Source organism: Chiloscyllium plagiosum, chromosome 2, assembly GCF_004010195.1.
Source record: "Chiloscyllium plagiosum isolate BGI_BamShark_2017 chromosome 2, ASM401019v2, whole genome shotgun sequence".
Lineage (NCBI taxonomy): Eukaryota > Metazoa > Chordata > Chondrichthyes > Orectolobiformes > Hemiscylliidae > Chiloscyllium > Chiloscyllium plagiosum.
The window spans coordinates 119,375,078-119,396,747 of NC_057711.1; the positions used below are offsets into that span (position 1 = coordinate 119,375,078).

At 41.0% G+C, this 21,670-nt stretch overlaps 1 protein-coding gene across 12 annotated transcripts in view; it reads right to left on the minus strand.

Annotated features, from left to right (window-relative positions):
• LOC122563516 (MOB kinase activator 3B) overlaps positions 1–21,670 on the minus strand; it is a 167,266-nt gene that overhangs the window by 140,598 nt on the left and 4,998 nt on the right. For 2 of the 12 annotated variants that reach the window (XM_043717411.1, XM_043717398.1), the window contains exon 1: positions 19,233–20,788. The exons of 9 other annotated variants lie outside the window; for them this stretch is intronic. The gene's annotated coding sequence lies outside the window, so the exon portion shown is untranslated. Of the gene's footprint in view, positions 1–5,264; positions 5,298–19,232; positions 20,789–21,670 lie in introns of those variants that run through there. One more of the 12 variants, XM_043717419.1, reaches the window with a different exon arrangement.

Below are 21,670 nucleotides of genomic sequence, written 5' to 3' on the forward strand. Positions count from 1 at the left end.
CTTTACTAGTTTAAATCCTCCCGAGCAGCTCTCGCAAATCTCCCTGCCAGTATATTTGTTCCCATCCAATTCAGGTGCAATCTGTCCTTCTTGTACAGGTCACTTCTATGCAAAACAGCTTCCAATCATCCAAAAATGTGAATCCTTCTCCCATACACTAGTTCCTCAGCCATGCATTCATCTGCTCTATCATCCTATTCCTGCTCTCACTAGCTCATAGCACCAGGTGTAATCCAGATATTACTACACTTGAGGACCTTTTTAAATTTCTGCCTAACTTTCTCTATATTCTCCCTTCAGAATCTCACTCTTTTCTCTTCCTATGTCACTGATTCCAATGTGTACCATGACCTCCTACTGGGCCCTCTCCCCGTTGAGAACATTCTGCATCCTGTCTGAGACATCCTTAATCCTGGCACTAGGGCAACAATACACCATTCTGATTTTTCACTGCTGGCCACAGTCTGTGAGAGTCTCCTATCACAACTGATTGCTTGGAACCCGATGTACCCCTCATTACATTAGAGTCAATCTCGATATCAGGAACTTGGCTGTTCATGCTACATTCCCCTAAGAATCCATCACCCCCTATATTTTATAAAACAACGGACTTGTTTGAAATGGGGATAGCCCCGTATAGCCACCCACTCCTGCAATACGTGCCTACCTCTCTTACCTTTCCTGGAGTTAACCCATCTATGTGACTGTATCTGCCTTCCTATAACTGCCATCCATCACACCCTCTTGCTCTTGTAAATTCCCCATTGCCTCTAACTGTTGCTCCAACTAATCCATTTGATCTGATAGGATTTGCAACCAATGGCATTTATTGCAGATATAATCCTCAGTAACACTTAAACTCTCCCTAAACTCCCACATCTAACAAGAAGAGCAAATCACTCTACCAAGGGCCATTTTTGCTTCGTTCATTCTACAGACGCAGAAAATAGCACTGTCTTATTCCTCTGCAAAACACTGCTCCAGGCTAACTTCATACTTATGGCTTATATTTTTATGTTTAGTCAAGAGACATAACTTAATAAAACATATAATCAAGAAAAACTCTACTCACTATTGTAGATTTACAGCAAGACTATACTTAAAATTATTCACTTATCTGTTTCTGTGCTGTGACCTGTCCCAAACAGGTTCCCTGAAGATCAGTTGTGAATTTCACTGTTTGTTAATTTTCCTGGAAGCACTCCGATGTCCAGCGATATATGAATTCAACAGCAAAGACAGTAACTGTGTAGGTTCACTTCTGTGTCAGTTAGCAATGTGGGTTTCTCTCTCTCTCTCTCTCCTGTACTGACCTGACCTTGTGCTGCCTTTGTCTGTCCTTCTCCCTTTTAAAAGTGCCATTGTTTTGACTTTTTTTTCTCCGAAGTTCCAAACCAATGCAACAGCATATAAAACAGTCATTGCTGCTCCTAGAATTTGAGGAAATCACCTCCAACACCTCAAATACCTAAAAAAAAAAGAGCAGCCCGTTACAGCCAGAAAGTTTTCCCATCCTCCATCTTGGATTAACCAGAATGTTGATTTGCAGCTGCTGGCTACTACACTGATGGTGAAGGGCAATTCTGGACTGCCAGGATTGACCAGTGCATGGCTGGGGGGTCAAGGATGGCACCAGCATCAGGGATTCAGGGAAATCCCATGATATCTTGGCAGTGGTCAGTACTTCTGCCTGTTGGAAATAGGAGCATTGGATGAGATGAGAAGGGCACCACAGGGGCAGAGCAGATAATTACTGAGACGCGTCTGTGATGATTGGCCATGCTTAGTGGATAGAAACCCTCCAACAAACATAGAACACCAAAACAGCAACAAAGAATACTTCTAAAGTTAAATTATCCAGTATATGCACTTGCAGAGTTCCTTAACTGGCTTAACGTTCTGCACAATGAAAAGTAATTCAGTAGCTGACAGGCAGATTGGTACACTTTCAAGGCTTGAAAAAAGACAGCTTGGCTTAAATGCAAAAACTCTTGGCAGGGACTCTAATGAATAAAATGGAAAAATATTTTATATTTGCTCAACAGATTAAAAAAAAAGCCTCCTCAAAAATGTAAAATTCAGGTAGTTTTAACCCCACATTAATGTCATATTGTTAAATTTTGTAAAAAAAAAGTTTATTTTGTAAACTTTTAAGAAATAATGCAGTAAAAATAGACATGGAGTTGAAAAATTACCAGAGCTAGAAATAGAAAAGGTTACTATTGAAAAAAAACTGTAAAAAGAAGATACTGAAAATTAAAGTAGCCTGGTCACAAAGACTAGATTGTTTACACTGAAGAAGTTTGCAAAGTGAATTGCAGAAGAATTATATAAGCTCACAGTAAATCGCTCAGAGAACAGTGCCAGGGAAATGAAAAGTTGCAAATGTGACACTACCTTCAAAAAGTAAAGAGAAACAAGGACAAAGCAGAAAATTATAACTCAATTAGTTTTACTTCAATTATTGATTAAGAATTTATGAACAGATGAAGTTACCAAGCACTTTAAAGAACACAGTGAATCAAGAGCTGTGATTTTTAAAAGAAGGTTACTGAAAAATGCCTTGACACAAAAATAGCTTTTTACCACAACTATAATTGATGGAGAATCCATAGTCAGATTAGAAGAGGTGCTTCAAACAAGACAATGCAGATGCAAACTTGCTGGGTTGAATAGAAAGCTAGTCAACCACAGTTTACTGGTAGCCCTTCAACATAAATTTGCTTGAGCAACAAAATAAAATAAGAATGAAGCATGAAAAGTAACTATTGATTCCATTATTTGAACTGCCGTAGTATTCACTAATTAAGTATCATGAAAGGATGAAGTATGCAACAGCTCAGAAAGATAACAAAATAAGGCACATTGCATTGAAATACCAGACAGTTGCCTTTGATTAGTTGAATAGCCACAAGCATTCACCTTAAAATATTAAAATGAAATTCCACTAAAACTTATTTTTAAATAGCTTTACATAATAGAATTACCAGCATCTCTTATTTCTTGGACTTAAATATACTTCCCATCTCCAGCACAATGAAATATTTTCACAAGCTGTGGATGTGCCAGATTAGATTCAAGACTTTTGTTGGATCGACTTGTTGGATAAATATACCACACCATTACTCACGGAAAATGTAATCAATCATTCATTCGTGTGAGCTGTTAAACACAGCAGTATGTATTAAAACTGTAGAATACCAAGAAGTTAAAGTAGCTACTGGATAAAGTAAAAATATTTCACCCACTCAATGCTTCTCTCGACTGTAAAATCAAATGCTAACCAACAAGCATTTGGCCTAAATAATTATATTTTACTATACTATAACTGAACTTAGGGATTCATAAGCTAAGTGCAGGACACAGGTCAAGCCAGGTTTGAGTTTGGTGGATAAATGAACTGAGGGGTTGAGAACACAAGAGACAGTTTTCAAAGCACAGTAAGGAGTAGGGAGGACGAGAGGGAGAAACAATAATTGAAGTGCAGCACATTAACAGCTGTTATGGGCAATGACCTGAGGTCATGAAAATACCACATAAAAGCAAATCTTCTTTTTAAAACTGTGTTCCAATGTTTCTTCCATTAGTTCGTGGGAATAGGGTATCCTTGAGTGCCTTTCAGTACACATTCAAATAGGAACAAAGAAGGCTGTTATATATGTAGTAGGTGTGTGTTGCCTCTTTAAGAGAGTGGATCAGATGACCCAGAGGTGGGAGCTAAAGGTGGCAGTCCACCTCATTCTAATGATCCACAGACATCGTAGAGGCTACTTGGACCATCAAGCCTGGCCTGACATTCAATAAGATCACTACTGATCTGATTGTGGCTTCAACTCCGCCCTCCTGTCTGCCTCTCATGATCTTGCTGTGTTCTTGCAGCCTCCTGCTTGTCTCCCATGATCCTTGACTTCCTTATAGATCAAAAATTTGCGACCATCTGAGAGAAGAAATTCCTCTTCATCTCTGTCCTACTTTGGGAAACACCTTATTTTGATGGGAAGATGACAAAAGATCAGTTATAATGGAGGATAATGTTCTGTTTGCACTTGAAATGGGAATAGTGTGGGGAGCTGGAACTGCTTAAATTAAAAAGTTTCCACTAGTAGGAGGAACAAGGGCCCAAGGACACAGCATCAGAGTGAAAGGATGACCTTTTAGAACTGAAATGAGGAGAAATTTCTTCAGCCAGAGGCTGGTTAATCTGTGGACATCATTGCTGCAGAGGTCTGTGGAGGCCAAGTTATTGAGTATATTTAAGACAGAGATAGATGGTTCTAGATCAGTAAAGAAATCAACGGTTACAGGGAAAAAGCAGGAGAACGGATTTGAAAAACATATCAGGCATGACTGAATGGCGCGGCAGACTCAATGGCAAAGGTGACTCAATGGCCTAATTCTGCTCTGATTTGTTATGGCCTTATGGTCTCATGCCTTCCATGAAGTCAGTCGGGTGTAACAAGGCCTGTCTTGCCAGTATACATCTTTATATGCACAGATAACGTCACAACGTTAGTGTGTGATGAAATCACCTATTGTTGCCCATGCACACAACATCACCAGCCCTCTCATTCCATCCTCCTACACCAATATCTGAAACATTCAGGAAGTGTCAAGAGATCAAGGGCACACGAGGAGGCCACTCTGGTCCTAATGTCAATACTGGTCAAAACATGAAATTCCAGGTCTAATTCTATTTTCCAACATTTTCGTATTTTAAGGCTATGTCAATTCTATTTACATCAGTTATACATAATAAACAAACCCAAAGACATCGTGCCAAAGGCCGAACTGTGCCTGGGCATTTCCCTAAATCCTGATCTCAGTTCCAATGGGTCATCCCTTCATTCTGAGGCTATGTCTTCAGGTTCTGGTCTGTCCTACTGGTGGAAACATCTTCTCCACATTCACTCTATCCAGGCCACTCAGTATTCTGTAAGTATCAATGAGATTCCCCCTCATTCTCCCAAACTCCATTGAGTACAGGCCGAGAATCCTCAATCACTTTCTCATAAGATTTGCCCTTCATTCATGGGATCATTCTGGTGTCCTTACCCTTAGTAAAGGAGGCATATGATACACTTTCCTTCATTGGGTGAGAAACTAAATACAATAGTAGGACTGTAATGTAAACTATATGAGACACAGGTTAGCCTGCTGCTGGAGCCTTGTGCAGAGTACAGGTCAAATCACAAAAATATTATAATTGCTGTAGAGACAGTACAGAGAAGATTTGGGCTCTTGTGGTGCAATAGTGGTATCCCTACCTGTGCACCAGGAGTCCTGGCTTCAAGTTCCATCTGAAATAGAGACATATAATAACATCTCTGAGCAGCTTGATTACAAAGTACCTACAGAAGATTTACAAGAGTATTGCCAGAGCTCGAAAACTACAGCTGTGAGGACAAGATTCGATTTGGCTGAATTTGTTTTCTTTAAAACACAGGACTTAATTGAAGTGTATAAAGTAATGAGGGGCTTGGATAGAGTGGATAGGGAAGGCTTGTTTCCCCTAGCTGAAAGATCAGTTACCAGGGACATATATTTAAGGTGATTGGTAGAAAGATTGAAGGTGAAAATGTGTTGCTGGAAAAGTGCAGCAGGTCAGGCAGCATCCAAGGAGCAGGAGAATTGACGTTTCGGGCATGAGCCCTTCTTCAGGATTCCTGAAGAAGGGCTCATGCTCGAAACTTCGATTCTCCTGTTCCTTGGATGCTGCCTGACCTGCTGCGCTTTTCCAGCAACACATTTTCAGCTCTGATCTCCACCATCTGCAGTCCTCACTTTCTCCTAGAAAGATTAAAGGCACATGAGGAAAACCCTTTTCACTCAGAGGCAGGTGGGTGCCTGGGGATCCCTGCTCAGTTTAGTAGTCGAGATAAAAACTTTCAACTCATTTAAAATGAATCTAGATTTGCATCTGAAATGCTGCAACTTCCATGGTTACATACCAGATGCTGCTAAGTGGGACTAGAACGAACAGCTGGTTTATTTAGCTTCTGCAGACATAATGGGCTGGATGGCTTCTTCCTCTACATTCTATAGCTCCATTCTATCCGTTTTCTAGACCAAACCTGACAAGTGCTAAACTGCTTCCAATATATGAAGAAAGTTCTGTAAAGTCCTGTAAATGCAGATTCAATATACAGTTAAGATAAATAGAAACAGAAATGCTGGAAATTCCCAGCAAATCAGGTGGCATCTGTGGAGAGATACAAAGTTAATATAGTGACTTGTCTATTAGTAATTGCAGTGCACTGAATGTAATGAACAGCTAGTTTATTTAGCTTGTGCAGCTGATAATTTTCATTTTTATTTGTACACTCATTGTAAAATCTCAGGTCCATTATCCTTAGTAGTATCCATACAAAGAACAAATAATTACATACTACATTGATCAGGAATAGCCTTCATAGTCCCTGCTCTGCAGCTATAAAGTCTACATTGGAACCAACATCAGCTGATATGATTTGTTAGTTTTCCCTCAATGCAACACTTGTATTGAAGGCAACGCCCAGAAGTTTGTTTCTGCCATGTCAATGTACAACAGCAACATCTTTGTAACAAGCAGCTGCTGCTCTGTCACTTGGCAGTGATGTAGAACTGCAATGTAGAAGTTCTGCTTGTGTGAGCTTGTTACATCAACTTTCGGTTATTGATGTTAAATGCACCTTTAATGCTTATTTGCTAACTTAAAGATACCAACATAGCTGTTGCAAGAAATTATTTGCAACATAGCACATCACAGGATGAGCCTCCAGCTGCCTTCATATCACCTATTTTTATAGCAGCTAATGGTACATGGCATTTAACAATGAATACCCCTATCATGGGTATAACAGGTATTGCATCCAAATGTTAACATTTTCTATTGGATCTTCCAACAGAATCCATTGCCAGAAATTTATTCTGGCATTGCCCTAACTTGAAGATTAGTGCAATGGTAATTATGGTCTTAAAAGAAAATGGAATCACCTACTGATTTCCATGCTATAAATCTATTAGCAAATTGTTTAAATTAAAAGCATTAACAAAAAGATCTGCTTGAATGCCAACCAGCAATGGGCAAATATAATTAATAAAGTTTTTTTTCTCAACTAAATTGCAATGCCTATCATTTAGTGCTGTAATATAAACTGTAATTTCTATATCTCACATTAGGGACAACTTTTAAAGAAATTGCTCCTGATGATTTGATTATTTTTTTATCATTGTACAAACAATAATGTGATAATGACCAGATCATATGTTTTAACACTGGGGAGAACTCAGTACACTTTTTAGATTAGATTAGATTACTTACAGTGTGGAAACAGGCCCTTCGGCCCAACAGGTCCACATGGACCCGCCGAAGCGCAACCCACCCATACCCCTACATTTACCCCTTACCTAACACTACGGGCAATTTAGCATGGCCAATTCACCTGACCTGCACATCTTTGAACTGTGGGAGGAAACCCGAGCACCCGGAGGAAACCCACGCAGACACAGGGAGAATGTGCAAACTCCACACAGTCAGTCACCTGAGGCGGGAATTGAACCCGGGTCTCTGACGCTATGAGGCAGCAGTGCTAACCACTGTGCCACCATGCCACCCACTTCTTTGAAGTAGAGCCATGGGATCTCTTAGATACACCACAGAGGGCAAATCAGACTTCAATTTAATATCTCTTCCAAATGACAGGTACCCCATCCCTCAATATTGCAACTGAATGTCATCCTTAAGTTTGCGCTCAAGTCTCTCCAGTGGGACTGGAACCCACAATTTGACTCAGAGGTGGGAGCACTGCCTACTCTGTCACAGTTACATCTTCATTATGTATGCATTAGACTTTGTTTATGTAGTGCAATTATGTCAACTAAATTGGTTTCGAAGGACCAGGAGTCACGTGTCATAGTAGGAGTAGTCATAGTTATGAGAGAGTGGAACTAGTTTGGCTTTTGGGAAAGTCTTCACTTCCTAGAAGACAGTGGGTCTCTGATACAGGCTGCTGCATTGAGTGATGTATGCTGATTCCCTGGATTTCTTCAAGTAAGAGTTAGAGCTGTTTTGATCTGGAGCAGAGATCCACTCTGCAGTGAATTCAGAACCAGATGATCATGTTTTGATCTGTTAAGGGGGTCAGAGAAGAATTTCTGTGTTCCTTCTCCCCCAAGTTGTCCTGGACTTTTAACATCTAGTTTATTTGCCTTTCCCAGGGAATTCCATGGCTGCAGGCAAATGAGGAATGTATGTATTATGATGCATAAAGCACCAAAGATGTGGAACAGAATGCTTGGACCAGTCAGTCTTTTCTATTCATTTTCATATGTTTGTGAGATCATTACAGAAAAAAGATATGCATCTATATAGCATCTTTCACAAGCACTAGACATCCCAAATTACTTTGCAGTAAATTATCTACTTTTGATATGTCGTCACTGCTGTAACATAGGAAATATTTTGGTTACTAATTTTGGTAGCTAATTTGGTTACTCAGATAGTTTTCAGACAACACTAGTCAGGACACCAAGGATAACTTCACCTACACTTCTTCAAAATTGTGCCTTGACACCTTTCACCATCCATCCAATAGATAGGACCTCAGTTTAACATCGCGGAAAGACAATTCCCCAACAATGCAAAACTTCCTCTGTACTGCATAAACGTGTCAGCCTGATTTTTGTGCTCATGTCTTGGACTAGGACTTGAACCCAGAGTCTTGTGACTTAGAGGTATCAAGTTACAACTGACTCTCAATGCATTCTTTGTAAACAGGTACTGAAATATCTTTAGCTCTATAATAATTCACCACTACTAAGAATCTAAGAGAATGAATGAAAGTTTCAAAAGACACTTCAGAACACATCACAGCAAAATGTGACAATGCAATTGTATTTGATTTACAACCAAAAAATGAAACTACAACAGCTATCATCTACTTTAAGCCAGGAAAATTTATGCATTCTTCCTCCACAGGTCAGTGTAGCCCAGAGGTGTAGTCAAACACATTGCAATGTCTTTGAGGCTGCCGCATCATCTTTCACCTCAGGTTACAGAAGTGACTTTTATTACACATTCATGAAAGAAAGATACATTTCATGACATGGATCAGCAAGCTCCCTATAATTTCAGAACCTCATTCTTTTGACCATCACTGCCCTCAGCTACAATAGTAGTTTACAAAAATTTCATGCCTCATCCATCAGATCAATAAGGAGATATCACAAAAGCCATCAAAAAAATCTTTATTCACAATGGCTCCTGGCCAAATTCTACAGACTATCAGTCTCCTTCCTCTGTTCTCAGAACGGGGATGATTAACAACCTGCCAACCTCTTCAAAAGGCAATACACCTGCTGCTTCTGACTTCCCAAAATCTAAATTAGCTCATGCAATTTTAAAACTGAAACAATCCAAAGGAAAAATTAAAAGGTGAAAAACCAAGATCACTAATTCAGATTGCTCTAAAATTTCAACTTTTTCTCCCCACTTGAGAAAGCCACCTCCACATCATGGCCCTAATTTGAGCTCAGTGCCGAGGGTGAGATGAGTTAAGGGCAGTTTCAAGTTTCTTGCATTATCGCTTGTTTAATCAAAGAGGTGTGTTTCTGTTCTTTTGCTCAGCAAGTTCAAGTTAGAGACTGTACTTCCCTCAGGCAGGGGAACATCAGAATGGAAGGAAATGGGCGCCTGATTTCTACTCATGTCCATTGCCTGACTTCTGAAAAATGTGTGCCTCTTACATCTGAGAAGGGAGCACAAAGAGATGGCAGAGCAATTAAACAACAATTTTTGTTCTGTCTTCTCAGAAGAAAATGCAAATAAATTGCCAGAGGTGCTAGTCTTTTAAGGCAAGATTCTCTTAAAGCAAGAGTTTTTTGCGAAAGAGGAATAAAATTAAAATTATTACTAAAAAAAGTGCTCAAGAAATTTAAGGGATTGAAAACTGATAAAGTCCTGGTAATGAATATGTCAGGGCACTAAAAGAGGTGGCGAAGGAAATACTGGATGCGTTTATTATCATCTTTCAAAATTCTGTAAATTCTGGAACAATCCCAGCAGGTTGGAGGATGGCAAATTCAAAGTATATGGGACTAGTGGTAATATATTGGCATGGATGCAGAACTGGTTAATGGACAAGAAACAGAGAGCAGGAATAAATAGGTTGCTCTCAGAGTGGAAGGTAGTTTCAAGGGGAATACCACATGGATCAGTGCCTAGATTCCAGCTATTCACAATATAAACTGATGATGTGAATCGCGTCTTTTGTCTGGTTTTGTTTCCTGGCTGTACAGGTCATATTCAATAATGAAATCACATAATATTTTATAATTAAAATTTCAGTAGTTAACACTACAAGACCAGTGTTGGTACAAATTGATTTTGGATTTACACCAACTTTGAAACAATAATTGGGAGCCAGGGCCTAGTGGCAGCAACTTGAGATTTATTTGGTATCACATGGAGTGTAAAGCTAATGTGATTTTGGACTTCGTTTACAAACTGCACAGCAGTCTATTAAACACAAGCATATTCTATCTGCACTGAGAACATCTAAAGCTCCTTCCTAGAAACATGGACATTGTTAAGTGTTTTAAACAGGGCTCTTTCCATTTGTCTCTGAGCAAGCACATAGTTTACTCCAGGACAGGCATAATAATTCAAGCCAGTTAATGTAAATGTGATTCTGTCTGTCTGGAAGCTGAACCACAGTCTCGCATAAATGCACACTTAAAGCTCTGCTGCTTCAATTGAAATTAATGCAAACATTAAAGACAGGAAAGCAAAATATTGCAGATGCTGGAAATCTGAAATCAAAACAGAAAATGCTGGAAATATTCAGCAGATCTGGTACCCTCTGTGGAAAGAGCGAAAAAGAGAGTTATTGTTTCAAGTTCCAGCCCCTTCACCAGGGTTGGAACACATTCGAGATGAGGCAGGTTTTAAGCAAATGAAATAGGTAGGGGAAGGGAAGGAAAACGAACAAGATAAAAAGTAGGCAATTGGGAGGGAAAGAGGGGAGTGTAAATGTCAAAAATGTTTGACATGCAGGAGTAAAGGGACATGAAAAGAAGTGAAATACTTCTCTAAAGGATGTATCGATGGTAGGATGATGAAAAGCTGCCATCCAAAAGCAGAAACAAGAGAAAAAATATAATTAAACTAAAACCTTCAAAGAAAATCAAAACAAAATGGCAACAAATATTGCTACTGAAAATGTTGTTAATGAGTTTGTTAATCATTACAATACCACAAAGATTCAGTAAACACATTTTTCAATATCATAAAAGGGTTTAGGAAAAATCTCCCAAAATATGATAGTACTTTTTAAACATTTTTTTGCAAATTTTTCAACTGTTTCTGACTCTGAAGTAACGTAGTGACCTGGAGAAATACACATAGAACTATAATACTGGCTAGACACTTTTGAAAAATGATAGCTTTTGTGGTTATAGGAAAATCACAATAGTGTTTATTTCTTTCTGGGTCAAATTCGATTTCAGTTCAAATCACGAGTTTATCACATGTCATGCATATACAGTTACAGTTCTGTGAGTAACGGAATTAATCACATCCTTTCATATCATTTGTTACATAATATTTAAAAGAATGATGATAATAACATAACAAATCAAGATAGAGAAGGCATGTGGGTTTTGAACCTGCTGCATCATTCAAAACAAACATGGCTGATCTAATTAAACACCTCCTCACATTATCCTGATAAGCCTTTGATTCTCTTAGTATTCTAAATGCTATAATTCACTGTCTTGAATGTATCAATGACTGAGTATCCACAACTCTCTGAAAAGCGAGTGACCACCCATTGTCAACTGAGATACCAGAAACAACAACAGCAAACTCAGTCTTGTGGACCCTGCATAATCCTTCTTGCCAACATCTGAGGCTTAGTTCTCAAAATTGAGAAAGCCATCTCACAGAATTGTCAAGTAACAGCCTGACATAATCACACTCAAACATTTGTACCTTACAGACACTGTCCCAGGCACCATCAACACCATTCCTGGATCCCACCCGCATAACAGATCCAGCAGAGATGGCACCATAATGGTGATACAATCAGATGCGAATTACATTGGGAGGCTTCAACATTGAATCTGGACCCCCATGAAGTCAGGTCAAATCAGTGGGCAAAGAAAAATCCACTCCCAACTTCCAAATTGGCTGATGAATCAGTACTTCTCCATATTGAGTGCCACTTGGTGGAAGCACTGAGAGTTGTGAGGGTGCAGAATTCATGCTGAGTGTGGATTTCAATGTCATCACCAAGAGTGGCTCTACAGCATCACTACTGATCAAGTTGGAGGTCAGTGGTCCAGGACATCATGGAAGAGTTCCTCAGGCTAGAGTCCTATACCCAAACATGTCCAAATGGAGCAAAATTCGGACAATATCCAGGCTTTGGTTGATGAGTGGCAAGCAACATTTGTGCCACTCAAGTGCTAGACAATGACCATCTCTAACAAGAGAATCTAACGACCATCCTTTGAAATTTAATGAAGTTAGCATCACTGAATCTCCCACTATCAATATCATTGACCAGAACCTGAACTGGATTAGACATGTGAACACTGTAGCTGTAGGAGCTGGTAAAAGGTGAGGAACTCTGCATTGCATAACTCATTTATTGACACTCCAAAGTCCGTCCACCATCTATAAAGCACAAGTCAGGAGTGTCAAGGAATTTTCTCCACTTTTCTTGATGAATGCAGCTCCAATGATACCCAAAATGCTTGGCACCCTCCAAAAGAAAGCAGCTCACTTAATTCTTCCTCACTCCCTCCACCATCAATGCACCGTAGCAGCAGTGTGTACCAACTATAAGGTACACTTTAGAAACTGACTAAATCTCCTTAAACAGCACTTACCATGACCATAACCACTATCATTTGGAAATGCAGATACAAGGGAAAAAATAACCATTTGCAAGTTCCACTCCAAATCTCTCACTCCTGACTTGGAAACCCATTGCTGTTCCTTAAGTGTCACTGGGTCAAAATCCTGAACTCCTTCCTTCCAGCACTGTGGGTGTTCATTAGCCTGCAGCCTCAAAGACTGCAGTAATTCAAAAAGACAGTTCACCACTATCTTTTCAAGGGGAACTGGGGAAGGATAATGTCTGCTAAACCAGTCTGTGAATATCTTGAGTGAATATAAAGATATTCTCTTGCAGCATATTTACATCCTTATTCCTACCTACTCTACCACCTAACCTTATATTGTCAAGCTGCCCCAATCATGTTAACATTTTCTCAATGTCCTGTTATCACATCGCTAATATCAACCATTATAAAATGTCTTTCAAGAATGGAAATAGTGATATAATTATAACATTCTGATGTCCCTTGACTATCTCGGTAATTTTTAAATTAGTTTAATTTCTGTTTTTCTCCTGTCTCTCTTCCTCCCCCACCTCAAAAGGAGTGATTCATGTTGGGGTATAATCGGCAGCTAAGACTATACACATACCAGTTGCAGAGTGGTCATCAGAAGGCAGTCAGAAAGCAACATTCTTTCAGATTTCTGTGCACCCAGCCGCATAGCAAACCTCCTTGTTAAGCCACAGGCACATTAAGCCATTAGTGCTGACCCCTCTGCTACACAAGCTGACTTCAGCTAGTAGCATGAACTGAAATACGAAGTTAAGTATGGTTTTCCACTGGACCATATTAGACTCATTTTTAATTAAAAATGTTAACTATGAAAATATTAAAATTACTTTATGGTTGATGGGGTGCAAAATAAAATAAGCTACAAATGTCAGCTTTGCTGAATCGGTCACATCTTGCCTTTAAATCAGAAAATGATAGTTCAAGCACTGATCCAAACTTTTAATCACATAATCTAACCATTGCAATGCACCACTGAGAAAGAGAATGGTGCCATTGTTTGGATGAGATATTAAGAAAATATCCCATGGCACTATTCCAAGTACAGCTGGGGATGCTACCAGTATCATTTCAACCACCACAACAAAAACAGATCAAATGTTTTTTTTCAACTCAATTGCTTTCATAGGAATCTTCTTCTAAGTTTATGAACTCTTACAAGTGATTATACAATTGTAACTGCACTTTGAAAAGTTACTCATTAATATGACACACTTTGGAAGATGCTTTATAAATTCAAACTCTTCCTTGTATGTTCTTAATGTGGCCATGAAAATGTTGCCACTGCCATCTGGGTTTTCTGACAGTATGTTTGAAGCAACTGGTAACTCAGCATATGCAGAATAAAAGTGCCCAAAATTTGACTCGAAGCTGAAAGCCAGAGAAAGATCAGCCAGGATATAAAAAGGACACATCCTCTCCATCTCTCTCTTGCGTGCTTACCAGTGTTTTAAACATTTGAGCAGTGCAAAAGACAAACAGAGAGAAGAATTTCCCTGGAGCTGATCTTAAATAACCTACTCCATAACACATACACCTCAAACAAAACCATTTAGAAACCAACTGCAATTTGCTGATGCAATCCTAAAAAAAACCCCCAGTGGTTCAAGGGGCAAAGACTTCTGCAATTATTGTTCTTCTTTCCTGAGATGGGCCAGGTTTAATGCACATTCTTAACTGGCCTTGAGGAGATGATAACCAGCTGCCTTCTTGAACCGCTGCAGTCCACTGTGTTGGGACACTCTCAAAGTCAATCTGGGTTTTCCCAACCAGGAACCTTGGATGAACCTGGAAATACATTCCCTACTGAAGACCAGGCATGCAGCATTTAAGTCAGATGACCCAGAGCTGAACAGAAAATTCAGATATGATCTCCACAAAGCCATCAGGGATGCCAACAGGGAGTACCGGACAAAGTTAGAGGCCTAAACCAACTGTACAAGATCCCGCCGTCTGAGACAAGGCCTAAACAACATTACAGGATACAATATGAAGGAGAGCAAGATAGCGGACAAAGACACATTCCTCCCTGATGCGCTCAATACTTTCTGTGCTTGGTTCAGGCAGAATGCCAGCAGCAGTGTGTCACCTGCTCTAACATCCCCAATCACACCAGTGCTCACTGTCAGCACCCAAGGAAAGCTGTAGGCCTGGACAGAGTTTCTGGCTAAGCACATAGATTCTGTGAGAACCAGCTGGCGGAGGTATTCACTGACATCTTCAACCTCACCCTCCTACAAGCCGTAGTCCCCATCCACTTCAAGATGACCATCATCATCCCAATATCAAAGAAAATATATGCAACGTGCCTTAAGGACTACCACCCAGTGGCTCTGAACTCCATTGTCATGAAGGGCTTTAAGTGGCTGTTCATGGCCCACATCAACTTTAGTCTCGCAGCTGCCTCAATCCACTACAATTTGTCTACTAATGTAGCAGGTCCACAGCGGACACCATTTCCCTAGCCCTGCACTCATCCCTGGATCACCTGAACAGGGACACCTACATCAGACTCCTGCTCATCAAGTACAGCTCCGCCTTCAACAACATATACCCTCCAAACTGATCTCAAAACGCTAAGACCTAGATCTCGACTCCACCCTCTGCAACTGGATCCTCAGCTTTCTGACCTACAGAGCACAATCAGTGAAGATAGGCAACTACATCTTCTCTACGATAACACTTAACAACCAGAGCCTCCCAAGGATATGTTCTCAGCCCGCTACTGTACTCCCTGTATACCCATGACTGTGTTGCCAAATTTCAAATGATCGCCAGCTACAAGTTTGCTGATGATACCACCTGGTAGGTCAGATATCAAACAACAATGATGTCAGATACAGAAAGGACATAGAAGGCTTGGTGACATGGTGCAGTGATAACAACCCCTCTCTCATCATCGGCCAAACTAAAGAACTGCTCATTGACTTCAGAAAGAATAGAGGATAACATGATCCCATCTACAGCAACAGAGCTGAGGCTGAGAGGGTTGAGAGCGTCAAGTTCCAAAGAGTGACAATAATCGACAACCTGTCATGGACCTTCCATGTTCTGGTATAATGTGCGAATTCCATTCTCGTGCAATCTCGCAATATAAGAAAATTGCACAACAGCCACATCATTTAATCTAATTGGGTCGGAATCGCATTATAACCAATAAAGGTGAGGAAAGTTTGCATTCTATAAATAATGATCTAAATTCAATTGCATAAAAGCCAATTCACATTGAAGAAACACACATTATAGCAGAACCAACTGTAGATGTGACAGTGAAGAAGGAGCAGCAATGCCTCTTCTTCCTCAGGCAGCTCAGGAAATTTGGCATGCCCATATGGACCCTCACCAACTTTGACTCTCTGGGTACATAACAGTCTGGTATGGTAACTAATCTGCCCAGGACCATAAGAAACTACAAACGTTTGTGTGCACAGCCCAGACTATCATGGAAGCCACCTTTCCATTCATGGACGCCATTTATACAGTTTGGTACCGTAGAATGCCAACATTAAAGACTCATCCCACCCCAGTAATGCTCTCTTACAACCTCTTCCATCAGGCAGAAGCTTGAACATGCGCCAACAGATTCAAGAACAGCTTCTTTCCTGCCGCTGTTAGACTGATGAATGGACTGTCTAATGTCAAATAATGCTGATTGCTAATGTTAATCTTGCCTAGCGCATGCCCTGTGCTATGTAACCTGTATGCCTCTGTCCCAGTTTTTTTTTCACCCTATGATCAGTATTCCCTTGCTATGTTAAAAATCATACAACATCAGATTATAGTACAACAGGTTTATTGAAAGTACAAGCTTTCGACGCACTGCTCCTTCATCAGGTAGCAAGTGGGGGAGAATCATAGGGCACAGAATTTATAGTAAAAGCTCAAAATATCATCCAACTGAGGTGATGTATTGAAAAAAACTTAGATTGCTGTTAAGTCTTTAATCAGTAAGTCCAGCCACACTAGCTATTTGACAATGGAGCAGCACTCCGAAAGCTTGTCCTTGCAAATAAACCTGTGAACTATGACCTGGTGTTGTGATTTTTAAATTTGTCCACCCCAGTGGAACACATGCACCTCCACAACTTTCTTACTATGAACTGCCAGAACTGCTCATAAACAAAGCTTTTCATTGTACTTAGGCACACGTGACAATAAATCAAATCAAATGCTGTTAGAAAGGGAGTCTAGGAGTTTGACTCCAGACACAGTGAAAGAACAGTAATGTAGTTCCATGTTAGAATGGTGCATAGCTTGGATAGGAACTTGTAAGTGGTAGTGTTCCTGTGTGTCTGATACCTTGTACTTTTCTGTAGTAAAGATTGCAGTTCTGGAAGGTAATATCAAACAAGGCAGAACCAAATATTGCAAAAATGCTCTTTCCTGATTGCTGTCTAGTAACTCCTAGCTATCCCTTATTCCCAATTCCTTTACCTCCACCGCATCTGCTCCCAGGAGGACCAGTTTCACCACAGAACATGTCAGATGGCCTCCTTCTTTAAAGACTGCCATTTCCCCTCCCACGTGGTTGCTTATGCCCTCCAGCGCATCTCATTGACTTACCGCACCTCTGCCCTCGAATCCCACCCTTTCAACCGCAAGAAGGACAGAATCTCCCTGGTCCTCAACTTCCATCCCACCAACCTCCATATACATCACATTACACTCTATCATTTCTGCCACTTACAAACGGACCCCACCACCAGACATATATTTCCCTCCCCACCTCTATCCGCTTTCTGTAAAAAATGTTCTCTCCACAACTATCTCGTCAGGTTCACATCCCCAACAACCCACTCTCCTCTTCCGGTTCCTTCCCCTGCCAGCGCAAGAACTGCAAAACCTGCGCCCACACCTCCCCCCTCACCTCCGTCCAAGGCCCCAAATGAGCCTTCCACATCCATCAAAGTTTCACCTGCACTTCCACACATGTCATTTACTGTATCCGTTGCTCCCGATGCGGTCTGTTCTACATTGGGGAGAAAGGACGCCTACTTGCAGAGCGCTTCAGAGGACATCTCCGGGACACCCGTACCAATCAACCCCACTGCCCCGTGGCCGAACACTTCAACTCCCCCTCCCACTCTGACGAGGATATGCAGGTCCTAGGCCTCCTCCATCACTACTCCCTTTCCAACCAACACCTGGACGAAGAACGCCTCATTTTCCACCTCGGGACCCTCCAACCCCACGGCATCAATGTGGATTTCACTAGTTTCCTCATTTCCCCTCCCTCCACCTTACCCCAGTTCCAACCTTCCAGCTCAGCACTGCCCGCATGACCTGTCCTACCTGTCCATCTTCCTTCCCATCTATTCGTTCCACCCTCCCCTCCAACTTATCACATTACCTCACCTCCACCCAGCTATCGCACTGTCAGCTACCTTCCCCAAAGCCTCAACACACTCCCATTTATCTCACCGCCCCCGAAGCTCTCAGCCCCATTCCTGATGAAGGGTTTTTGCCCGAAACGTCGATTCTCCTGCTCTTCCGATGCTGCCTGACCTGCTGTACTTTTGCAGCACCACACTCTGCATCTGCAGTCCTCACTTTCGCCTCGCTGTAAAGTAAGACAAGTGACCCCACGTCCTGAGATGTCCCTGTGTCTGAATAGTCCGTCACTATACATCAACGCATGGAGACTGTCAAATATAATATGATAGCTCGCACTCAGGCAACGTTTCTACATAACACAAATGTGAGTGGGGGGGGGGGGGCAGTAGCTCAATAATACGAAGCGACAGATTGGATTAACGTTCCCACAGAAACTCGCAAACGGGTCGGAGGGTGAGGTTTTAGAAACGGGTCAGGATTTCCATCTGCCGTCAGAAAGGCCAGAATCACAAGGCGATAGTCACTGCAGCTGGCAAGCTGCCAGCCCGTCTAATGATGAACAATCTCTTCAGTAATTGCCTCAATCTCTCAAAAATCATATCCTCCAAAGTGATTCACTGACCCTCCCCCCTCGATTAATCGTCAGGTTAAATTTTAATCTAAATCTGTGCGACAATGTTGCTCTTTCAACAAATCAAAGGCAAAACAATGTTAGATCCAGCCAACACTTAATGCCCTGCTGTTGTTTTAGCCTCTATAGTACAATAGGGAGTCTGCTGAGACGTTCGTTCTGCATCATCGTGGCTACTACTCCTTCGGTTTGCAAAAGACAAATATCACAGAGCGAGTGCGTTACTACCTCTCACATGTGGCGTTCAACAGGAACCAAAACTTCCTGCTTTGGGGGGAACTGAAGTGCAGTGGTTTATAATTTCCGAACAACACAAGTCGGATTATTGCAAATAAAAGCAGCCGCACACCACAATCAACACCGACTGGCCTCTTACCTCCTCTTAGGTGAGACAGACCGGGACTAATGAACCAACAATGATAAAGGAGCGACAATTCCTTAGGTCTTGCATAACCCGCAAAACCGAAACGCTCTGCTCAGTTGATAAGCATCCCGTTGCTCCGGGGGTTGGACTGAGTTCAATGCCCCTTAAAGTATAAGATAAACGGTTGTGAGAAACAGACAATGCTTTCAGGAGACGGGCGCGGTTTCCAAAAGCAGGCGTGGGTGGAGGGGTGCCCAGTGTCAGCATGTGCCCGCCTTCCACTTTTCAGGCAGAATGAGCAACAAACCGAGTCCACAAAATTCAACAGCAGCATTTCAGTACATGTGCCAGTGTGAAGGCACCGCCAACCAGTACAGGTCCGTCCCGCCTCCCTCTCTGTCTCTCTCTCTCAGACTCCTGACATGATTGTCTGCTTACTGGCAAACACTGGCGAGATATTTATGACACTTTTAATGTACTGCGCTACAAAGAATCAAATTCGGCGGTTATCCACGAGGGAACGTCTTTTTATTTTGACCATCGTTTGATATTGGAGGAGTGTGGATTCCACAATGTAGCCTGGCTTTGACTGAAGTCAGCCAGGAACTCAAACAACAGCACACCTGCTCCAGAGAGACTGCAAAACGACTAGGGGGTTTGATATTGGCTTCCAAGACTGTAACTAGAGGGCTTTGGTTCAAGACCATCTGTCAGAGACAAATGGGAGGTGAGGAAAATCTTTGCATATGCAAAAAGTTCTTAGGACGTGGAAAGCTTCCTCAGAATCAGGGTTCGAGTCTAAATGTCGAACAGAGAAGTAAATGAATATTGGACAAGTCATTTAAAGAAGGGGGTAACGGGGCAGATTCTCTTTCAGAAAACTGACACAGGAACCAGAAACCAAATGGCCTCCTTTGAAGATCGTAAAAATGGGCCAGTGTCAGGGAGGAGAGTGATGCTCAGTACGAGCTGACCGTCATTGCATTTGTTCACATTGCTGTGCTTTCGTTACATAAACAGAGCATAATTATATCAGTGTATTCACAGGGTATTCTAACTCTGTTACCACTCTTCTACAATATGGGAAATGAATTAGTTACATTTCTGCCTCCAAGTATTCTGGAGCCGCCTTTAGGACAAGGGAGAAATTACACCGGAGTGCCCCCACACACTTAAAAGCCACATCACAGCATAGATCATTTACAAATTAAAAATAGCATCGTCGCTGCTTTTGGTTTCTTTGAAGCTGCAGCATTCATGGAAAAGCCCTTAGCCGCAGTCAGTTCCTGGGCATCTTGGAGCTGCTTCTCCCTGTTTTGCATCGACAATGAAAAGTAAATAGTTTTCCAACTAGCATTACTGAGTAATTGTGCCCACGAACAGTATGTTGACAAAATCAACAGCAACTCAATGTAGGCATTCGCTGAAAAAGTTCAAAGCCAATAAAGATGGAAAGAAAGACATGGAACAAATGAAACAATTGCCTTTCAATTCTGTATTCATTTTGTTGTCAAGATGCAGAGCAATCAGTATCCACAAGCATCAAGTGTTATTTTTCTATGGAAACTAACATCACAAATTAATCAGAGAGCTCAGCTTGGAAACTGAAAGCCCTGCAACCTCACATCATGGCCACAGATTTTCTGTTTGCATGTCATGTGGCTACTGAAAATCTTCAAAATAATCCAACATTCTCAAACAATAAAAATAGAATTAAATTTATTCAGCCAAAATGAATCAGTAGTTCATCACTTTTATTTAATGCCCCATTTTGAATGATAAAACATCTCCTTGGTGAGAAAAATATTTTCACTTAAATAGAATGTAGCCATATCTGTGATAAATGTGTCAAAATGCTTCACTTACTTTCGAGTAGCAATGACTGGTGTTAGGCAGTCTACCATGGCAATCATTCTACCTTGGCAACATGTAACCAACAGCAATAAAATGTACACAATTTTGCTTGGAGCATTGGTAAAGATGTAAATTTTGAATTATATTGCAGCAAACAGAGGTGACAAGCTGTGCAAGCATCAGCAGGTATTGAAATATTGCATTGTATTCGGAAGAAAAAAAACAGGATTTTAAAACAATGTGCACTTATTTATTTAAGAATCACCCAAAACAGGCAATGAATATTGAGATACTGAAAATCATGAGCAAAGTAAGAAGGAAGAACAGAAAGTTTTTATTTATGAAATATTTTAACGTGGCTCTCAAAACAACAAATAAGCTTGAAGTGAAATGACTGGGAGGTAGATAAATATGTCATCAAATTTATACACATGCCGAAACTAACAAAACAAATGATAAGTTGATCTGTTTTTGGTGGTGTCAGTTGGGGGAGGGATGTTGGTCAGGACATTAGCTAAGCTTTGTAGCATGGGACCTTCACATGCTCTTGCATGAAAGGAATACAAAGAGATAGGGTTTTGTGATGGAATGGAACA